The following is a 20,706-nucleotide window of genomic DNA, read 5'->3' as shown; positions in this document are numbered from 1 at the left end:
CTTTTTTCAAATGTATTTGATCTTATATGACAATGTCTGTACTGGATCTGAAAATCCCCTTGTCCTGTAACAGATAACTTTATTATATATCTCTAGGATTAGGTAAAACCATGCATATTAAATGTAATATGTTTTAAACCATTTTATTCTTAGATTTAGTGCTTAGATTTTTGCCAAGGCCCAATCCCCTCTCATTTTTCCTCCTACCCCTTGTTTTCAAGTGTCATCTTGCCCCTTGGGACTGAGTTACAAAGGGTAGTGGTTGAAATCTTCCCCCTTGCTTCTGCATCCATTTATCAATGATTCACAAGGGAGAAATTTCACACTCAATTTGGAGTGTGACTCTGAAAACCTTCAGTTTGGAGGGCCATTTAGCACTAACAGTGCACCCTAGCCCTCTATCGGACACCCAACCCTTACTTATGAACACCGCATATGGAGGCCCAGGGTTAACTGGTAGGGTCAAGGGGTGAAATGTGATTGGGCCCAAGTGAATGTGTATGAGGCAGAGGAACATGGGAAATAATGATGTTTCTCTGGACCACAGTGACTGGATTTAGGACATCTGTGCTAGCTGAGCTGTTTTTAAAAAGAAACACGTGGTCTGAGCGAGCTGTTAGTCGTGCTTTCAGTCCTTGCTGTTTTAACCAGCAGTTTTTAGTATTAAGTGTAACGGCTCATAGCAAAGGCAGAGTCTAATTATAACTGATCACCCAGGCTCTGTTTAACTGATGTTTGCTGTATTTATGTATTTTATGTTTATAAAGTGTCATGGCTACACTATAAGTAGCTTATGCAGATTTTGTCCATCAGTAGACTGGCTGTGTTACATGGCTGCTTTAACGGTAAGGTGTCAACAAGGAGGCTTTTTGAGCCTTCTGGTGGTTTCTCAAGCCTCCTCTTTCTTCCCCCCACACTGAAACCACAACATGCATGTCTAGTTCACAGAGGCCCTGTGGGCTCTGTGAAACTACACAATGAAAAAACAGACTTCAGGTGTACTCAGGACTCACAAGACACCACATTACTGTAGTGAAGTCCTTGTGGACTTCAGTGAAGTACTGCTGAGAGAATTCTGGACTGATCTCTGGAGTCAGTGTGTGTCCACAGTGGTAGTGGAGTTCTGGGTGTAGAGTTGTCAGTGTGTGCTGGTGTTTCCATAGTGACAATTGTGCTGAGTTTGTGTCTTCTCTTCACTGAAGGTGAGTGTGAAATTCTCTTTTAATGCTGAATTGCATGAAATTGTACATTTATTTGTTAATATAAAAATGTTATTTAAGCAAGCTGACTTTTTTCGGGTAGAACTGGAAAAATGTTTTACATAACAAATAATTATTAAATATTTCTGCATATCTTATGATTCCATCTTATGAAGTCTGTGTACTTTTTAATATAGTTAAAATATAATTGTCCTATATTTCCAGGTATACGTTTCTATAGGCTACACTGTAGTAAAGAGTAGAAGACAATTACATGTTATTGCTTTAGTACGTCTTTGTCTCCATGTGCTTTTGTATGTTTTAGTTTGCAGCTCCTCCCCTGCTCTGCCCCTTGACATGTGTCTCATGTGAGTTTTGTCTCTTACCCCTCCCAGTAATTGTTCCCAGATATTCCCTGTTTGTCTCCTGCTGTATAAATACACTAATGCTAATGTCTGCAGTCATGGTAGTGTATGACCCTACTTTCATGTAAATACTTGTGTCATGAAATAACTCAGCTCAGTGAATACATCAAATATAACATACAGGCTCCACTTTTACAGCAGTGTTCTTAATCTATTAGTGGTGTGAGAAAAATATGGTTTGTGGTAGAAAAGTATTAGATATGTGTATGCATTTTAATGTGGTCTGAGAGCTCAGGATGTCTGACGTCTGCTGCGGTTTCATTTCTCACAGTTCCAAGCAGTGGGCAGTGGGTACCAGATCAGAGTCTAAAGCCCATTTTAGACCAGAAGTGACAACCGTGTTGCTTCTGCCCCTCTGCAGCTGAACTGTGGTCACACACTCACAAGCTCAGTTTCCTTCTAGTCTATTTCTTGCCTTATGCCATGACAGGCTTATCAGTGGTTTCTAGCTAGAAATAGTACAAAATACTACTTTTATTCGGTAAAGTGTAGTTTAATAATCAAAACAGCACAACTCTGACTGCTGGGTCTATTCTAATGTGAAATTGGGATAAAGGATGATGTTTTAAACAAAGACTAAAACTATAACTAGGCTCCAGTGTGTTCTCAATGGCAGGTCTAGTTTGAATTTAATTTAGTACAAAACAGGTTTAGTATGAGTAGGACTGGTATGGTTACTGATAATTTGGGTAATATTGTGTACTGTGAGGAGAGATGTCAGTACTTCACTGAGAAAAGGGACTGCTCATGTACTACCCAAACCATGTCCATGTTCAAAGGCTGATTAATAGAGTTTATCAAAGTTCAAATAGCTTCTTATTGTGAGTAATGCAGGTTTTTGTTGTTTATTTTTGACTCATTTAGTAAATCCAGAAATGCATATTACTCACAAAAAATCTTAAAGAACTTTTTTGCATAAGCAATGGTCCACAACAAATTATTGTGATGTGGAAACTGAAAAAGCAAACAAAAAGCAGGTCCTCTCACTATCTAGAAATTCTTGAATGTGTGTGTGTGTGTGTGTGTGTGTGTGTGTGTTTGCATGCTTATAGTCTCTGGAGACATAAAGCAGACAGCATTCTGTAGTGACAGTGCATAATAGTTCAAAGTATATTTACCAATAAAACAAATTTGATACAATGAATAAAATATTAAGTACACAGGACATCATAAGACAGTGCAAACCTAAAATATATCAAGCCATGAAAAAATAATGCAAAAATTTGTATGTGCACAAGCTTTGAAGTGATTAACTCTATAAACTGCATTTTAAAACTATAAACTTAGAAGGAGGAGTTTGAGAATAAGAGTGAGGGGATAATATGTCTGTTTGTTTCTCTCCTCTACATCAGACTCTACCCCCTTTGCTTTATAATGAGCATGTGTGTCTCCTATATGGTTTCACAGATGCAGCATCATGGTCAATGTGGGGTTGTGGGATACATCACAAAGGAAGAAACAACCAGAGTCCTCACAGGTCAAAGGACATGATGGCACTGAGTGTGGTTTAGTATGTCTCCGTAAAGCTGGTGATGTGAACTTGAAAAGAAACATAAGAGCTCTGGCCAAGTTCATTTGTTCCCAGTTCCTCTCTGCTGGGTGGACATTAGGGTCTGGAGTACTGAAGTAATGCTGTGAGAGTTCTGGAGTCAGTGTGTGTCCACAGTGGTAGTGGAGATCTGGGTGTAGAGTTGTCAGTGTGTGCTGGGAAGTCAGTGGTGTTTCCATAGAGACAAGGATGCTCAGTTTGTGTTTTCTCTTTACTGTACTTCCTCTCACTAAAGGTGAGTGACATGAAACTGTACATATATGTGCTAATCTAAAAATGTTATTAAAGTGAGTTGAATCATTCAAGATTTATTTGGCCAAATTAGAATCATAACCTGGCTGGTCTTAGAATGAAAAATATGATTAAAAGGTCCAGAATGCAAACAGACTATATCTTTGCATGAAGTAAAGTTTATTAATCAAAAATAAATCAAAAAGTCAAAAGATGTTATTTCAGAAAATGAAAAGACAGGTTGGGGAAATTGAAGGGAAAAAAGAAATACAAAATAAATTGGTAAAAAGAGCTGGGAAAAGTTAAAGGGTAGGGCTAATTTTGTTGGAGCGCCTGGCACATGACAAGGTGCTTTTTATAGCCTGCCATGCTCGTCTGAAGAAGATGCGTACTCTCTTCAACTTCTTGCATTCTGAGCCTTTATATTTGAAATAAAAGTAGAATTTTTAAACTGGTGTCCATGGAATGAATGTATGTAAACACTGATTATTGATGTGGTGCTTTGATGCTACTCACCAGCTGGGGTGTTCTCCACTTTGACTGCCTCTGTAATAGATTCTGCTACTCCACCCAGATCCTCTCTTACATCTACAGATGTTTTTTTTTTTTCCCAACAATCAATACAAATGCAATTACATAATAAAGTACAGGCACATATTTAAAGTGAACAAAGATCATATCCTACTGTGTGTTCTTAATGGAAAGCTAGATTTATGCAAGAAAGTACATCTGCACCTTCTACATGGGTGCTGTGGTCCAAAGAGCAAATCTCTCCCGTTGACTCTGTGATCGTAAAGTGTTCAGCAGTTCTGCTCCGGATGGTACGAACCTCCTTACAGTCCTCCCGTTTCTTGGGTGAGAAATGAGAAATAATCAGTGATGAATTGTAAAGGAAATGAATCATCCATTGACCCCACCTGGGCAGTGGAAACTCCACTAATGGACAGCATATTTTGGATTGCTATCTGTACAAGTCAGGAAAGTGTGAAGGCTAAATAAATAAAACTGTGGATACAGTCTATATAAATCATTAAAATTATAGTATAAAATGATCTAGACACTTACACTTTCTCCCAGAGTGGCCGAGTAATGCTGCTTAAACCCAGCAATGGTAGCAGGGTCTTTATGACTCTTGTATCTTCTGGTAATGATATTAGTAATGAAGTTGTCCCTTGGCATCTAGAAAGGACAGAAGAAAGCTCTATTGTATTGAACGATAATAAAGCCATTTTATTTCTTTTAAAAAGTGAACAGTTTGTATGTGTTTTTTGACAACTAAAAAAAAAAATTCAAATTAAAGATTTATTCCTAAGAAGTAATTGAATTTGAACTGAAAATTAGGCTTTGATTACAACACAATTTTCTATAAAACAAGGCTTATTTTACATGCATTTGTGCACAGGATTACTTTTGTAGCCTAGTTTCATAACTCTATGGAAATGAGAAATCAAAGCTTATAGATTTTATTGTTTTATATAGTTATATAACAGAACAAATGGCCACCCGTAGCTCAATTTCTTCTACAAATGTTAATACATGTGAAACAAAGTTTGCCTGTTGTCCGACAGTGCATAATGGCCACACTCGTGGTCTTACAGAGGCTTTTCTAAAACAAGCGCAGAAGTCACTTTCCCTTGTCTCAGTCAACGCATTTCATCTAATGGAGTTCAGTTACGCGAATATTTTCAGCTACTTCCCCTTTTATCCATCAACGTTTCCTTTTAGTTAGTTCATTCTTTGCTCACTTATGCCGCAATATAATATATTTGTGCGGTCCGTTAAATTAACCAGCTGTGAGGGCCCGGGTGCCGGAGGTCCCACAAACTCGCTTGACGTTGACAGACGTTTATTAGACGAACACGAATAACGAACACAGTGGCGCTCACACGAAACAGGCAAGATGAACATGAGCAACGTTGAACACAGCTTACAAACATAAAGTGCACCACGTACGTGAACATTAGCGAACACAGACCGACAGGGACGCACACACCAACCGGGGTTTAAACACACACAGACATTAGGAGAATAACCCGGTGCAGGTGTGTGTGACTACATAGTCGTGGTTTCACACAAGACCATGAACTCCCACTGCAGGCGGCGGGCCGTACCACGTGACTAGTGGGGCGGGGAGCTCACTATCAGCCCACTAATTAGTTCTCTATCATTAAAATTTATGTTCTCATTTTAAATTCGCATATTGGCTACTTGTTTATAATACGATTCCGTTATCAAATATTTAGTATCTACCTTTGTAGATAAAATTAAATTCTACGTACGTTTCGTTTTCGTTCCTCAGTACCTCTTATGCGTGAAGAATTGTTTGTAGTCTCTGTTGATGTTTTGTCTAAAATGATCGTCATCGGCAAATCCACTCAATAAACTGATCTGGGGTCAGAAATAGAATGACACACATTATGACATAATGGAGCGCTAAATTCTGTTCAGTGGCTGTTTAGAACAATGGCAGAAGTGCAGCTGAAATGACATTATAGTCTCATATTATAAATCACATTTTAAAATCATTTCTTTCTCTTTACGCTATCATTTTGTTACCAGGCTCAGATTAAAAAATCTAAATAAATAAAGTAAATATAACCTATACATGTAAACTATATATTAATTAATTAGTAATCATTCCACATAGGTACAATTCACTCGCTCTGTATTCGTTATAATCCAAAGTCATTTGAACACTCATTAAGGATCAAAATGCAACCTAAACAACAAGAACAACAATAATATATTCTTAAGAAATTATACAATTTTAACTGAAAATTAGGCTAATTGATCACAATACAATGTTCAACAAAACAAGGCTTATCTTTACTTGGGTGTTTCAGTACCAAGGCTACGCAGTTATGCTAACACTTTCTTGCATAATATATGCTTATATTATGAAATTGAGCAACTAGACAAACAGAATTAAATGCTCCGTTCATTACTGATTCAAATGGTTTATTATTTTTAAAAAATATATTTTTTAAAAGTGCAGGATGGTAGCCCCAAAATAACCTGCACATGGTTTTACAGGGGCTATTCCAACATGTGCTTTATCACACAACGTTTTGATCACATCTTCACAAAGGTTAATTACTGCTGAAAAGAAATAAGGTTAGCATACATTTTTTTATTTTCTTATAGCCTATAAAGAACACCCAACCAAACAACCTAGCTACAAAGAGACAAGGATAAAAATGTCATTACATGTATTATATAGGCATACAGATTTGAAATTAATGTGGTAAATGCAGACATACATAGACAAACATAATTAAATGTCCATTCATTACCGCTTCAAATGGTTTATTATTTTTTAAAAGTGCAGGATTGTAGCCCCAAAATATATCCTATATGAAGTGACCTGCATTAAGAAATTAATTGTTGATGTCACTAACTAGGTCCGGGGATTAGGCTGGCCACTCCGTAACTTTAATTTTGTTGGTCTGGCACCAAGATGCTGCTCGCTTACTGGTGTGTTTGGGGTCATTCTCTTGTTGAAACATCCATTTCAAGGGCATTTCCTCTTCAGCATAAGGCAACATGACCTCTTCAAGTATTTTGATATATGCAAACTGATCCATGATCCCTGGTATGCGATAAATAGGCCCGACACCATAATAAGAGAAACATCCCCATATCATGATGCGTGCACCACCATGCTTCACTGTCTTCAGAGTGTACTGTGGCTTGAATTCAGTGTTTGGGGGTCATCTGACAAACTGTCTGTGGCTCTTGGATCTAAAAAAAACAATCTTACTTTCATCAGTCCACAAAACGTTTCTTCATTTCTCTTTAGGCTAGTCCATGTGTTCTTTGGCAAATTGTAACCTCTTCAGCACATGTCTTTTTTTTAACAATGGGACTTTGTGGGGGCTTCTTGCTGATAGATTAGCTTCACACAGGCATCTTCTAATTGTCACAGTACTTACAGGTAACTTCAGACTGTCTTTGATCACCCTGGAGCTGATCATTGGCTGAATCTTTGACATTCTGGCTATTCTTCAATCCAATGGTAGTCTTCCGTTTTCTTCCACATCTCTCTGGTTTTGTTTTCTATTTTAAAGCATTGGGGATCATTTTAGCTGAGCAGCTTATCATTTTCTGCACTTCTTTATACGTTTTCCCCTCTCCAATAAAAGTTTTAATCAAAGTACACAGTTCTTCTGAACAATGTCTGGAACAACCCATTTTTCTCAGATTTTCAGAGAGAAATGCATGTACAACATGTGTTGGCTTCATCTTTAAATAAAGGCCACCTGATTGACATCTGTTTTTTCACAGAAGGAACAACCTCACTAATTGAACTCCACACTGTTATTATTTTGAACACGCCCGTTTCAATTAATTATTCAATTACACAAACTCAGGAGCATGCATATCATGAATGTTGGGTCTGATGGTTTTCTATGACTCTTATATACCATGCAGTAATATAATTTATACTAAAAACAGTGATTGATCTGATTAGTCATGTTGGACTGCTATTATTTTGAACACAACTGTGTATATATATATATATATATATAATACCAAGTGTTGCTTGTTGACATTTATTTTGAATTTGTCTTATTTTCTGTTAAGTTGCCGTGTACTCATTTATAGTTTTATTAAAACTCCTCAGGAACTGCAGTGTCTCATTTATAGCTTTACAATGTAATATAACTGAATTTTAATTGAACCTAAATAAAAATTAATTGAACAGTTGTTCATCTATACAGTGCAGGCTATACAACTCTAGGTAGGAGGCTAGGCAGGACGCATGAACAAGCCGACAAAAGTTACGTTTATTAACACCAGACAACGTAGCACATAGGCTAATACATGGTCAATCACCGACAACATCCACTACTAAACAGGAAAGTTATATACAAGAGCAGGTGTGAAACATGGGGATGGCATGGCCATATGAATGAACACACACGCACACACACACACACACACACACACATGTCTGGGAGGAGGGGCCGTACTGTGAAAATTTACACATCATTTTTTATTTCATTAAAGCCAAAAGCACTACTACTAAATAAATTACATGCAAAAAAGCTAATAATTCACAGAAGTATTCAAATTACCTTTCAGCAGATTAACCCCTAATGAGGCATTTACAGTGATGAAACAAATAAAATACTTGCTATTTACTGACTACCATACATGTTTTTGTATGTTTGTTTTTTGTCCATTTGCTTGATTGCATTTGTGTGTGTGTGTGTGTGTGTGTGTGTGTGTGTGTGTGTGTGTGTGCTTAACTTGAATTTAATTTGATGCTGGCATATTCTGTATAATCTGCATTATCCATTGGAGTGGACGCTGGTTTGGTTTTCTGACTGTGTACTACAGTGGAGTAAGTGACATCATCCTGTAGGAATAACACATTAACAATTGTTACATAACAAACATGTTTACAAAACACACATTCAGTATGATACACACCTGTTCTTTTGCTGTTTTGCATTTCAATTCTGGATTTACAGTTGCATATAGGACACTCGAATCTTCCTGTAGAAACACAAAAATGGAAAATTAGCAAACTTGTGTAAACACTAAAACACACTTTCACAAAAATACTGTATATAGGAGTCTATACATGCACACAAATGCACAAGTCAAATGCACCAAATACTTTTATGCACCTGTGACCATCATGCAAAAGGCAACAACAATATCCTATATATGGTCTGAAATCACTGGTACATGTCCAGAACATGTCTCCGTTTTCATATGAATGAAGTGATAAGAGCTGTGCTCCATAAGGACACAGGTGAAGTGAAACACAGGTAGAATTTAGTGGTAAATAATCCTTGTCCAAAGAAGGACAATATAACCAGCCTTAATACCTACAGGTCATAAGCTTTAACATCAGTAGTCATGAAATGCTTCAAGAAGTTGGGTCTATCTTACCTCTTACTTAAGTCTATCTTACTTAGACTTCAGCTCGGCTTTCAACACAATTGAGAGTGGAACCCTGTGTCTGTTCAGGGCATTTTCATCTACCTGTCAGATAGAAAGTAGCTTGTGTGCCTGGAACCTTATCTGTCAGAGCCCCTATCCATCAGCACTGGGGTTCCTCAAGGCTGGACACTCTCAGTCCTCCTCTTCTCCTGCTACACCAACAAGTGCATTTCCAGCTATCATCAAGCAAATGACCCTAACAGGACTCGTTAGCAACACTGACGGGACTGCTAGTGGAGTCAAGTGGCTCGTCTGGCTTTGTGGTGCACTGAAAACAACTTGGAGGTCAACATGCAAAAAGCAGTAGAGATGGAAGATTCATTTCTGAAATAAGACAACTGTCCATCTCCCTTTGTAACTCAGTACAATAAGTGATGTGGAGTCTGAGCTTTCTACACACCACCATCTCCACTGATTTCAAACTGGAGATCACAACAGCCATCATCAAAAACGTTCATCAGTGTATCAGGAGCTGCTTTGTATCAGAAACTCACCATGGACCCCACACAACTAGGGAACCCCACACACTATCTGTATAAAACCCCCTGCTCAGGTATTTGTTACTGCTTCAACAAAACTTGAATTTCAGAACCTGTGTTTTCCCAAAGATGGTTTTCCTTTAAAAAAACATGAAAATAGTGCTGTATATGATATATGTGATCCCTTATTTGAACTGTATTGTACTAATTGTATTATATCATCTGAACCCCCAGGATTCACATACAAAGTAGCACTCACTTGAACAGGTGAACAAAGCACAGCAGAACAATCCTGTAAAAACACACACACACACAGCATGGAAGATTTGACCTTGAAGGACATGTGCCAGTAATGATGTGGAGGTTGTTTTTCTTATGTTACAGTGGTGTGTGTGTGTGTATGTGTACCTTTGTATCTCCAGCACAAGACCCCCACGAGACCCAGCAGCAGGAGGAGGACAGCTCCCACAGCAGTAGTCATGAGGATATATAATAGATCACCAGCAGGGTTTTGGACATCTGAAGGCAAACGTTATACAAATGTTATGTGTATTTGTGTGCGTGTTAGTGTTTATGTTTTTACACAGCATGCATTTTAATTGCTTTTTAAGATATTAGGAGACCATGTTGATATGCAGTAAATGCATGTTACCGTCAGTCAGAGTCTTTGCACTGTCAGTAGTGGAAGCGTCAGCTGGAGCCTTTGCACTTGTTTTGCCATCAAATCTTGATGTAAATTCTGTTGTTGAGATTCCTGGAGAGGGAGATGTGTTTGTTAGCATAAGATAGTGTACTGCTTTAGTACTACTTGTGTTTGCAAGTTTGGCTACAGTACTGACCCATTATAAATGTGTATAGGAACATTCAGGGTGGTTTACATTCGTGACACTAGTAGACATGTGATTGTACCTGAGGGGGGGCAAGTGAACAAGCTCATCAGCGCATGTTTAAAAGTTTATTTAAAAACTAATTTTTATAATGAAGTGTTGACTTTCCAAGTAATGGTGTTATATTATAGAGTTAGCACTAATGCATTGGAATTATCCCTCTTGAGCGTTGTGATACGGCCACAAAACAAATCAAATTATGTCAAAATAAAATTCCCAATGAAGTATTAGAAGTATTTAAAATATATATTTTAAATTTGTTTTGTATGTTGACCAAAAAGCTGTCAATGTGGGTGTATAGCCTGTAATTAGACTTCTGTGGTTGGGAAATATAGTTTTGCACTGTCACTTTATTGACTGTCATAGTAAGGGCACATGAAGAAAAATGCCATTTTCAGGTAAAACATGTCTTTGGACAATTGGGAATACATCTAATTTTGGATGAGATGAGTCAAAAACAGATCACTTCTGTCATTTTGGATAAAGCCTTTAGTCAAACTACAAATATACATTTCATATTTACCCTGGACTTGTTTTAGCTGTCCTTTTGCAAACAAACACCTACCAAGTATCACGTCGACCGAACTCCAAGCACACTACAACACCCAACATGCCATTTGTCGCAAGGTCAAGGACTCATCCAATCATACACATTCATTCAGATCCTCATCACCAGAATATTGACAGCACCTGTTTTCTACTTCCCACCTGTATATAAACCTCATTAGACCTCACCAGAATTCTGCGATATTGCCACTAGTTTCGACTGTGCATACCGAGAGTTATTTCCTTGATTGCTTTCCCGTGTTTCGATTGTGTTTTTTGTTCTCCAGACTACTGATTTTTTCCTACCCCTTTTGTATAGTTTGATTGGTTTGTTATTGCTCTTTGGTTGTTGGACTCGGACAGTTTACCTGTATGATTTGGATTACCCCTGCCTTGGCTTTCCTTGTTTTGACCCTGGCCTGTTCATCCATCAAAAGTTGAAACAAAATAAATCTCTCTCTACATCCGCGAGCATCTGGCCTTACCTGTCCCATCACACCAAGCCACATCAGTGAGAAAACACTACCCAAGTGACCTGTAGCATTCATACTATGTCCAGTATATCAGCCTTTGATGGTCTAAGAGTGCTCTTTAGGTGTAACAGGTGCTACAGGTATAATGTAACACTAGTTTGCTAAAGTTCAGTTTATTTATGAGATTATCAATGCACTAAGAATATGGATCTAAGTTACTTACCTTTAAAAGTGAGTTTGATGTATAGTTGTTCATATTCCTTATGTATACAATCGTAATCTCCCTCATCTTCAACTGTCAGGTGTAATATGAGTAGGGAGAGATTTCCTGGAGCGTGAGCAGTACCTAGCTGAACTCTGTTTCTGTACTGTTCACTCTCACTGGAGATCACATCCCATGTTCTTCTTTTTGGGTGGTATTTCTTCCAGGTGAAACTCTCAGGTTTGGCAAGCAAGTCTATGCAGCTGCAGGGTAGCAGTACTGAGTCTCCTGTGTGTGCAGTGATGTGTTTTGTCTCCCTGTTGTGTTCCAATACGCAACCTGTAGAAACACACCTTACTGTCAGACTCCTCCACATTTGCTTGTTAGATTAATAAATATTTACTTTAAATATGATATGATTTTTAGCATTGTTCTAATGACATTCACTATCCTTATAACAATGATAGTTATAACTGAGCAATTTGGTTGCTCCATTTATGTAACAATTTGAGCTTTGCTTGTTAATGCAGTTCACTTCATATAGGATACTGTAAGGGTTGGCACCAGGCCAAGGCCCCTCCGGCCACCAGAGGGAGGCCTCAAGTCAACCACACCACTAATCAGGTTTAACACCCAACAGCTGGGTTAGACCTAATAAAAGCCCCATGACCCAGTCATTCAGAGCTGGTTGTTTGCTAAATATTTGAGCCAAGCTCCTAGCTGGTAACTTCCTGCTACACCTCACTTCTTATCTGTGAGGGTGTTTGTGTTTTTACACCTTCCCTCTCGAGTCTGTCTCTCTCCCAAGGCTTCCCTTAGCCATTCAAGTTGTTCCCTGTTTTCTGGTCTTGTTTGGGAAATTTTAGTTTGGTTTTCCTCAGTGCATCGGGGTTGCCATTTCTTCCCGTTACGTCCTTTGTTCTCCCTTTTTCCATGCTCGGCATGGTGTTTAGTTTTTTTCCTTTTGTTTTACCTGATCCAAGATCTAACTGTTTTGGACAGGGGCTATCCCTTGTTAGAGGGTGGTTGCTCACCCAATAGGCTATTGGTGTCATCAGTTAGATGACCTGGGTTCAAGCCTGCCTTATATATATATGTTCTTGAACTGTTTTACAGATAATCTTTCCTACAAAGGGCCATACTGATAGATACTTTGTTTCCCAGCATTCATACGTGACTCTACACTGGATCCTACTTTTCAAAGCCCTATTAATATGATCAGTTAATTATTCATGTTGTATTTATGACCTGATTATATATAATCTTGCATTCAGAATGTGATTGTGTTTATTTTTGATGAGGTGTGATGTTTGGTTGTTAGATTGTAGATTGTGTTGTGGTGTTTTTTCATGGTGCTTTTATTACCCAGTTTGATTTATTTATTTTTTTAACTACCCTTCAGGAATTTCTGCTCAAGCTTACTGTGGCCTGCACAGTGTTGTATTCCCAAAGCTTGAGGAGCTGAAGACAGAGCTGGTAGCTGTGAAAGAAACACACCACCTAATGGTGGCAGGTTATGGTGAAACTGATGAAGACACTGAAGAGCCATATGAGGATGTCACCACAGATGCTTCAACATATGATGAATTCTAGACTCCATCCTGTCCACTGCATTTACCACATTAATTTCAAATCTGTATGCCTATATAATACATGTAATGACGTTTTTATCCTTGTCTCTTTGTAGCTAGGTTGTTTGGTTGGGTGTTCTTTATAGGCTATAAGAAAATAAAAAAATGTATGCTAACCTTATTTCTTTTCAGCAGTAATTAACCTTTGTGAAGATGTGATCAAAACATTGTGTGATAAAGCACATGCTGGAATAGCCCCTGTAAAACCATGTGCAGGTTATTTTGGGGCTACCATCCTGCACTTTTAAAAAATATATTTTTTAAAAATAATAAACCATTTGAATCAGTAATGAACGGAGCATTTAATTCTGTTTGTCTAGTTGCTCAATTTCATAATATAAGCATATATTATGCAAGAAAGTGTTTGCATAACTGCGTAGCCTTAGTACTGAAACACCAGAGTAAAGATAAGCCGTTTTGTTGAACATTGTATTGTGATTAATAAGCCTAATTTTCAGTTAAAATTGTATAATTTCTTAAGAATTTATTATTATAGTTGTTGTTTAGGTTGCATTTTGATCCTTAATGAGTGTTCAAATGACTTTGGATTATAACGAATACAGAGTGAGTGAACTGTACCTATGTGGAATGATTACTAATTAATTAATATTAATATAATTAATTAAATTAGTTTACATGTATAGGTTATATTTACTTTATTTATTTAGATTTTTTAATCTGAACCTGATAACAAAATGATGGCATAAAGAGGGGGAAATGATTTTAAAATGTGATAGTGTGATTTCTGATATGAGACTATAATGTCATTTCAGCTGCACTTTTTTCATTGTTCTAAACAACCACTGAACAGAATTTAGCGCTCGATTATGTCAGAATTTGTGTCATTCTATTTCTGACCCCAGATCAGTTTACTGAGTGGATTTGCCGATGACGATCATTTTAGACAAAACATCAACAGAGACTACAAACAATTCTTCACGCATAAGAGGTACTGAGAAACGAAAACAAAACGTAAGTAGAATTTAGTTTTATCTACAAAGGCAGATACTAAATATTTGATAACGGAATCGTATTATAAACAAGTAGCCAATATGCGAATTTAAAAAGAGAACACACATTTTAATGATAGAGAACTTTTGACTGAACGGAGAACTAATTAGTGGGCTGATAGTGAGCTCCCCGCCCCACTAGTCACGTGGTACGGCCCGCCGCCTGCAGTGGGAGTTCATGGTCTTGTGTGAAACCACGACTATGTAGTCACACACACCTGCACCGGGTTATTCTCCTAATGTCTGTGTGTGTTTATCCCCCTGTCGGTCTGTGTTCTCGCTAATGTTCACGTACGTGGTGCATTTTATGGTTTGTAAGCTGTGTCGGACAACAGGCAAACTTTGTTTCACATGTATTAACATTTGTAGAAGAAATTGAGCTACGGGTGGCCATTTGTTCTGTTATATAACTATATAAAACAATAAAATCTATAAGCTTTGATTTCTCATTCCCATAGAGTTATGAAACTAGGCTACAAAAGTAATCCTGTGCACAAATGCATGTAAAATAAGCCTTGTTTTATAGAAAATTGTGTTGTAATCAAAGCCTAATTTTCAGTTCAAATTCAATTACTTCTTAGGAATAAATCTTTAATTTTAATTAATTTTTTTTTTAGTTGTCAAAAAACACAAACAAACTGTTAACTTTTAAAAAAAAAAAAAATGGCTTTATTATCTTTCAATACAATAGAGCTTTCTTCTGTCCTTTCTATATGCCAAGGGACAACTTCATTACTAATATCATTACCAGAAGACACAAGAGTCATAGAGACCCTGCTACCATTGCTGGGTTTAAGCAGCATTACTCGGCCAAACTGGGAGAAAGTGTAAGTGTCTACATCATTTTATACTATAATTTTAATGATTTATATAGACTGCATCCACAGTTTTATTTATTTAGCCTTCACACTTTCCTGACTTATACAGATGGTAGTCCAAAATATGCTGTCCATTAGTGGAGTTTCCACTGCCCAGGGGTGGTCAATGGATGATTCATTTCCTTTACAATTCATCACTGATTATTTCTCATTTCTCACCCAAGAAACAGGAGGACTGTAAGGAGGTTCATACCATCCAGAGCAGAACTGCTGAACACTTTATGATCACAGAGTCAACGGAAGAGATTTGCTCTTTGGACCACAGCGCCCATGTAGAAGGTGCAGATGTACTTTCTTGCATAAATCTAGCTTTTCATTAAGAACACACAGTAGGACATGATGTTTGTTCACTTTAAATATGTGCCTGTACTTTATTATGTAATTGCATTTGTATTGATTTTTGGGAAAAATAAATTGTAGATGTAAGAGAGGATCTGGGTGGAGTAGCGGAATCTATTACAGAGGCAGTCAAAGTGGAGAACACCCCAGCTGGTGAGTAGCATCAAAGCACCACATCAATAATCAGAGTTTACATACATCCACTCCATGGACACCAGTTTAAAAATTCTACTTTTATTTCAAATATAAAGGCTCAGAATGCAAGAGGTTGAAGAGAGTACGCATCTTCTTCAGACGAGGATGGCAGGCTATAAAAAGCACCTTGTCCTGTGCCAAGCGCTCCAACAAAATTAGCCCTACTCTTTAACTTTTCCCAGCTCTTTTTACCAATTTATTTTGTATTTCTTTTTTCCCTTCATTTTCCCCAACCTGTCTTTTCATTTTCTGAAATAACATCTTTTGACTTTTTGATTTATTTTTGATTAATAAACTTTACTTCATGCAAAGATTTTGTCTGTTTGCATTCTGGACCTTTTAATCATATTTTTCATTCTAAGACCAACCAGGTTATAATTCTAATTCAGCCAAATAAATCTTGAATGATTCAACTCACTTTAATAACATTTTTAGATTATCACATATATGTACAGTTTCATGTCACTCAGCATTAAGAGAGAATTTCACACTCACGTTTAGTGAGAGGAAGTACAGTAAAGAGAAAACATAAACTGAGCATCTCAGTTTATGTAATTCCTTATCTCAATGGAAACACCATTGACCTCCCAGCACACACTGACAACTGTGTTCATGAGTAGGGGTTGGGTCTCTGATAGAGGGCTAGGGTGAGGTCTTAGAGCTAAATGGCCCTCCAAACTGAGGGATTCAGAGTCTCACTTCAAATTGTGCATTAGGAGAAATTTCTCAGAATCCCTTGTGAATCATTGATAAATGGATGCAGAAGCAAGGGGGTAGATTTCAACCACTAGCCTTTGTAACTCAGTCGCAAGGAGCAAGATGACACTTGAAAACAAGGGGTAGGAGGAAAAATCAGAGGGGATTGGTCCTTGGCAAAAATATAAGCACTAAATCTAAGAATAAAATGGTTTAAAACATATTACTTTTAATACATATGGTTTTAGCTAATCCTAGAGATATATAATAAAGTTAAGATATCTGTTACAGGACAAGGAGGTTTTCAGATCCAGTACAGACATTAAGTCATATAAGATCAAATAAATTTGAAAAAAGAACAAAATTATTTACTCTATAATGCACCATCTTAAAAAAAATGAGATCCCCTCTAAAATCCTCAATGTCAGACCTAGCTACCATACATTGTACATTCTTTAAATTGAGAACAGCATTTTGAAGTCTGATTTCTGACTCAGTTACTGTTCAAATGGACAAATTAACACAAATTACATCAAATATGGCCCATCCAGTTACTGGCTTAGACACAGCGTTAGTGTAATTCTTATTACTTTATCTGACACCAAATCAAAGGTGATAAATCTGATTTTGAACCCTGACAGACTCAGAGGGGCCTGGATGTTGCACCAACTGCTGTGATCAGATCATCATAGTGAATCAACATACAAGACAACGCACTGGGAAATAACTCAAAACTGATTTATAAATGAGTCACAGGACTGTTAGAGAGTTTGGAGCTTAATGTACGTCTGTCACATCGCTATGTCTGTTTTAGAATTACATAGTTCCATATGACTTAAGTAATATTTGTATGAAACACTGATATATATGACCAACATCCCTAATGTTATAACTGCCCCTGATTTGTGTGCTACAGACTGCCATGATTGGTTTGTCAAAACAAATGAAGACTCATTCAAATATCACTCAACAACTTTATTTCCATTCAGATGCCTGGGTTTGTGTACATCTGTATTCACTGTGCCATCAGAAATAATCCAACAGTCTGTTACTTTTTCTCATATCTGGTGTAAGGGAACTGGACTAAGTCTGAAAGGAGCATTTAATTTTAAGTTTAATTATAGCTAAATGAAGTCCCTTCTATATGTAGCTCACTAAACTAGCACAACATTTAGCCTTTCATTGCTCCGAGATAATACAGAGACATGACTATATTTGTTGCTAATTGATATGAGAGATATCAGTAGCACTCCCATCGTACTGCTGACTAGACTGTGTGGGAGACGTCTACCACTACACAGTGGGGTCGGTTATCTTTCCCATGAACAGGATACTCCTGGTGTTCTTCTCCACAATGAAGACTAGGAACGGTCTGTTGACTTCTGTTTTGAAAATAAATGACAAGGGCATGAATTCAAGAGTAGTTGCAGCTGTAGCCTGAGTGCCCTGCTCATCCACGCTGAGGACGGCCTTGTGCAGGACCTGTGGGGAAGGACCAATCTGGGCAGTCATTGAATGACACTTTAATGTATGTAAGCAGTAGATGCATTAACTTCTGAACAGTCCTTGGTGGACAACAGATGGAATTTGCCTGCTGCATCTCACCAGTGTGTTGACTGGATGTAAAAGCATTGTGCAGTGTGTTGATTGTAAAGTGTCCTTGGGTACTTGAAAGGCACTATACAAATGTAACTTCATATTGTGTCATATCAAGAGAGACAAACCTAGAAATTCACTTTTTTTTTTTTTTTTATTTGAGGCTCAGAGTGCAGTCAAAATTCTACTGGATATTTAAGATGGGCAGTCTATTAACAATATCTCCCACACTCATAATGTGACACTCTAGACATGACAGCATTTCTCCACATACCTTGGAAACTGCCACCTTGGCCCCCTTACTGATTCCAGAGAAGTCTGCACTGTCTGAGAATGCATCAACCATTCCCATGTCCTTCAGAGTGTCCCCAAGACAGGAGGAAGCAGACACTGAGAACTTGGGCATATACAAGTCCAAAGTGCTGGAGAACAGACATGGTCAGTCAGGCAAACGCACTCTTACATGGAATAGCATGGGCAAAATATTTATTTAATACATTTTTGTCATTGGTAACCTTGTCAGAGAGTAAAGGTTTTACTTTGTGGTACTACTTAATATGTATAAATGAAAGTATATTTTAAAAAGCATTTCATGATACATTACATTTTGTGGACTTTGTCCTTCCAGTACTTGAGGTGATCCTAGCTGATGTGTTTCTCCAACTCCTCCATTTTTCCATGGTCAGGCAGGACGATCATCATGGAGGCGTTTCCATTATATGGCAGCATGATAACGGACGTAAAGTTGCCCTGGTCATAGTAGAAGTCATATTCACCATTTCTGTTCATCATATCCACAGGCACTGTGGTGTTCTCATCCACATGAAAGTCACCTTTGCTGGTGTGCTCCACTTTAAAAGCCTCTTGCCATTTACCTGAGAGAATGAAATACAAAACTGGTTACTGCAGTTCAGGTGAAATACATGAAAAATTATTTAATCTCTAGTGGGTTCTACTTGTCTCCTTTTACCTTTGAAATACACATAGTTGATGAGCATCATCACAGTGGCAGCATCCAGACTCTTGACCAGATCAGTGATCATGTCCTTGGTCTTTTTGGCAATTAACTTGTTGATCTCCTGCACAGCGACTTCAGGTGTGGAAAAGTCCACACTGATGGCTTCACCTTTGTAGAAGTGCTGGATATCTTTCAGAAACTTGTCTTCAGGCTTGAAGCCTTTTTGTACAGCTGCAGCTCCTCCTATTTCCAACAGTAGGGCATCCTGGCTGTGGTCCAGCATGTGGAGAAGGTGCTCATAGCCTTCATTGACCTGATCAGCTGTGAGAGCACTGTAGTCCAGAGTGCTGAAGATTTGTGAGTGGGTATTGCTCTTGGCCCCCAGGGCCAGCATGGATAGAACCATGGAGATACTCAGAGGAGAGAAGAAGATATTCTTGCCCTGGGTGTCAGGATGGCTGGCCAGCTTCTTGTAGAGGGAGAAGGCAAAGTCTGCGTTGTGGGGTGAGAGTTTGTGGCAGGGTTTGTCTTCTCCATTCTGGTGGGGGTGGGCTGCATCCTTGCCATGATGGAGATGTTGGTGGTGATCTGCTGAATGGTCTTGATCATGATCCTGCTCCTTGATGCCTACAGTCCAGTCCACTGACAGTATGAGGACAACAATCAAACAGCACTGGACCTTTCCCCACATTTTAACACCTGCAGAAGCACTGCACAGATTTGAAATGTATCACATGCAGGTTCATTTAAACACAACTATTACATTAGAAAATAGTCAACACATGGATTTTCATAAGAGAGGTATATACGTGATAGCCTGCATGGAGACTACTTCTGAGTCTAGTCTTTAATTCAGTTTTTACATTTTTAAAGATGTAATAGATCACTGTTGAAGTGTTTGCCATTTAGTTGAAACAAGATCTGAGGAAAAAATTATTTGTATCTCCAGAATATCAGTCATCTTACAGTACATTTACTTACCATCCACGTCCTGTCAGCAGTAAACTATTGGGATTGAGTTCATACATTTTATAGTCTGTTTGGTGTAATCTGAGGTCAGTCCTTTAAACATTAACCACTGAGGGGCTGTTTCAAATAGAGCAGGAACATTGCACAGCATTTATCCTTTAGTTAACATTACTGATGCCAAAACCCTGTATGCTGGCATTGTTAGCTCTGGTATTGATTCCTGTTAGGCTGTGTAGTCTCATTCCAAACTCAGCTGCTGCGGTCTTCGAATACACTAACTGATCTGTGTACATAAGTGCAGTTCTTTTTATCAGCTATACAGGATGGCAGTCTTTTTTTCATATTAGCTAACATGTACTTAGTACTTTCAGAGCTCTTTTTATTCTCGGTACCACTGACCTCTCTGAGAACCTTCACACAACTTGAACGATTCCTCGCCATCGCAGCCAGTTTTGGAAGCTTTTGAAAGTGCACATTTAGCCACACAG

General features: G+C 38.0%; 1 pseudogene; it reads right to left on the bottom strand.

Moving 5' to 3' along the window:
• Positions 1-17,926: 17,926 nt before the first annotated feature.
• LOC145660312 (alpha-1-antitrypsin homolog) lies at positions 17,927-20,191 on the bottom strand (annotated as a pseudogene).
• Positions 20,192-20,706: the final 515 nt, after the last annotated feature.

This window comes from Electrophorus electricus, chromosome 2 (genome assembly GCF_041902795.1).
Source record: "Electrophorus electricus isolate QZ-2024a chromosome 2, ASM4190279v1, whole genome shotgun sequence".
Classification (NCBI taxonomy): domain Eukaryota; kingdom Metazoa; phylum Chordata; class Actinopteri; order Gymnotiformes; family Gymnotidae; genus Electrophorus; species Electrophorus electricus.
This window is presented reverse-complemented; position numbering and strand designations above follow the sequence as displayed.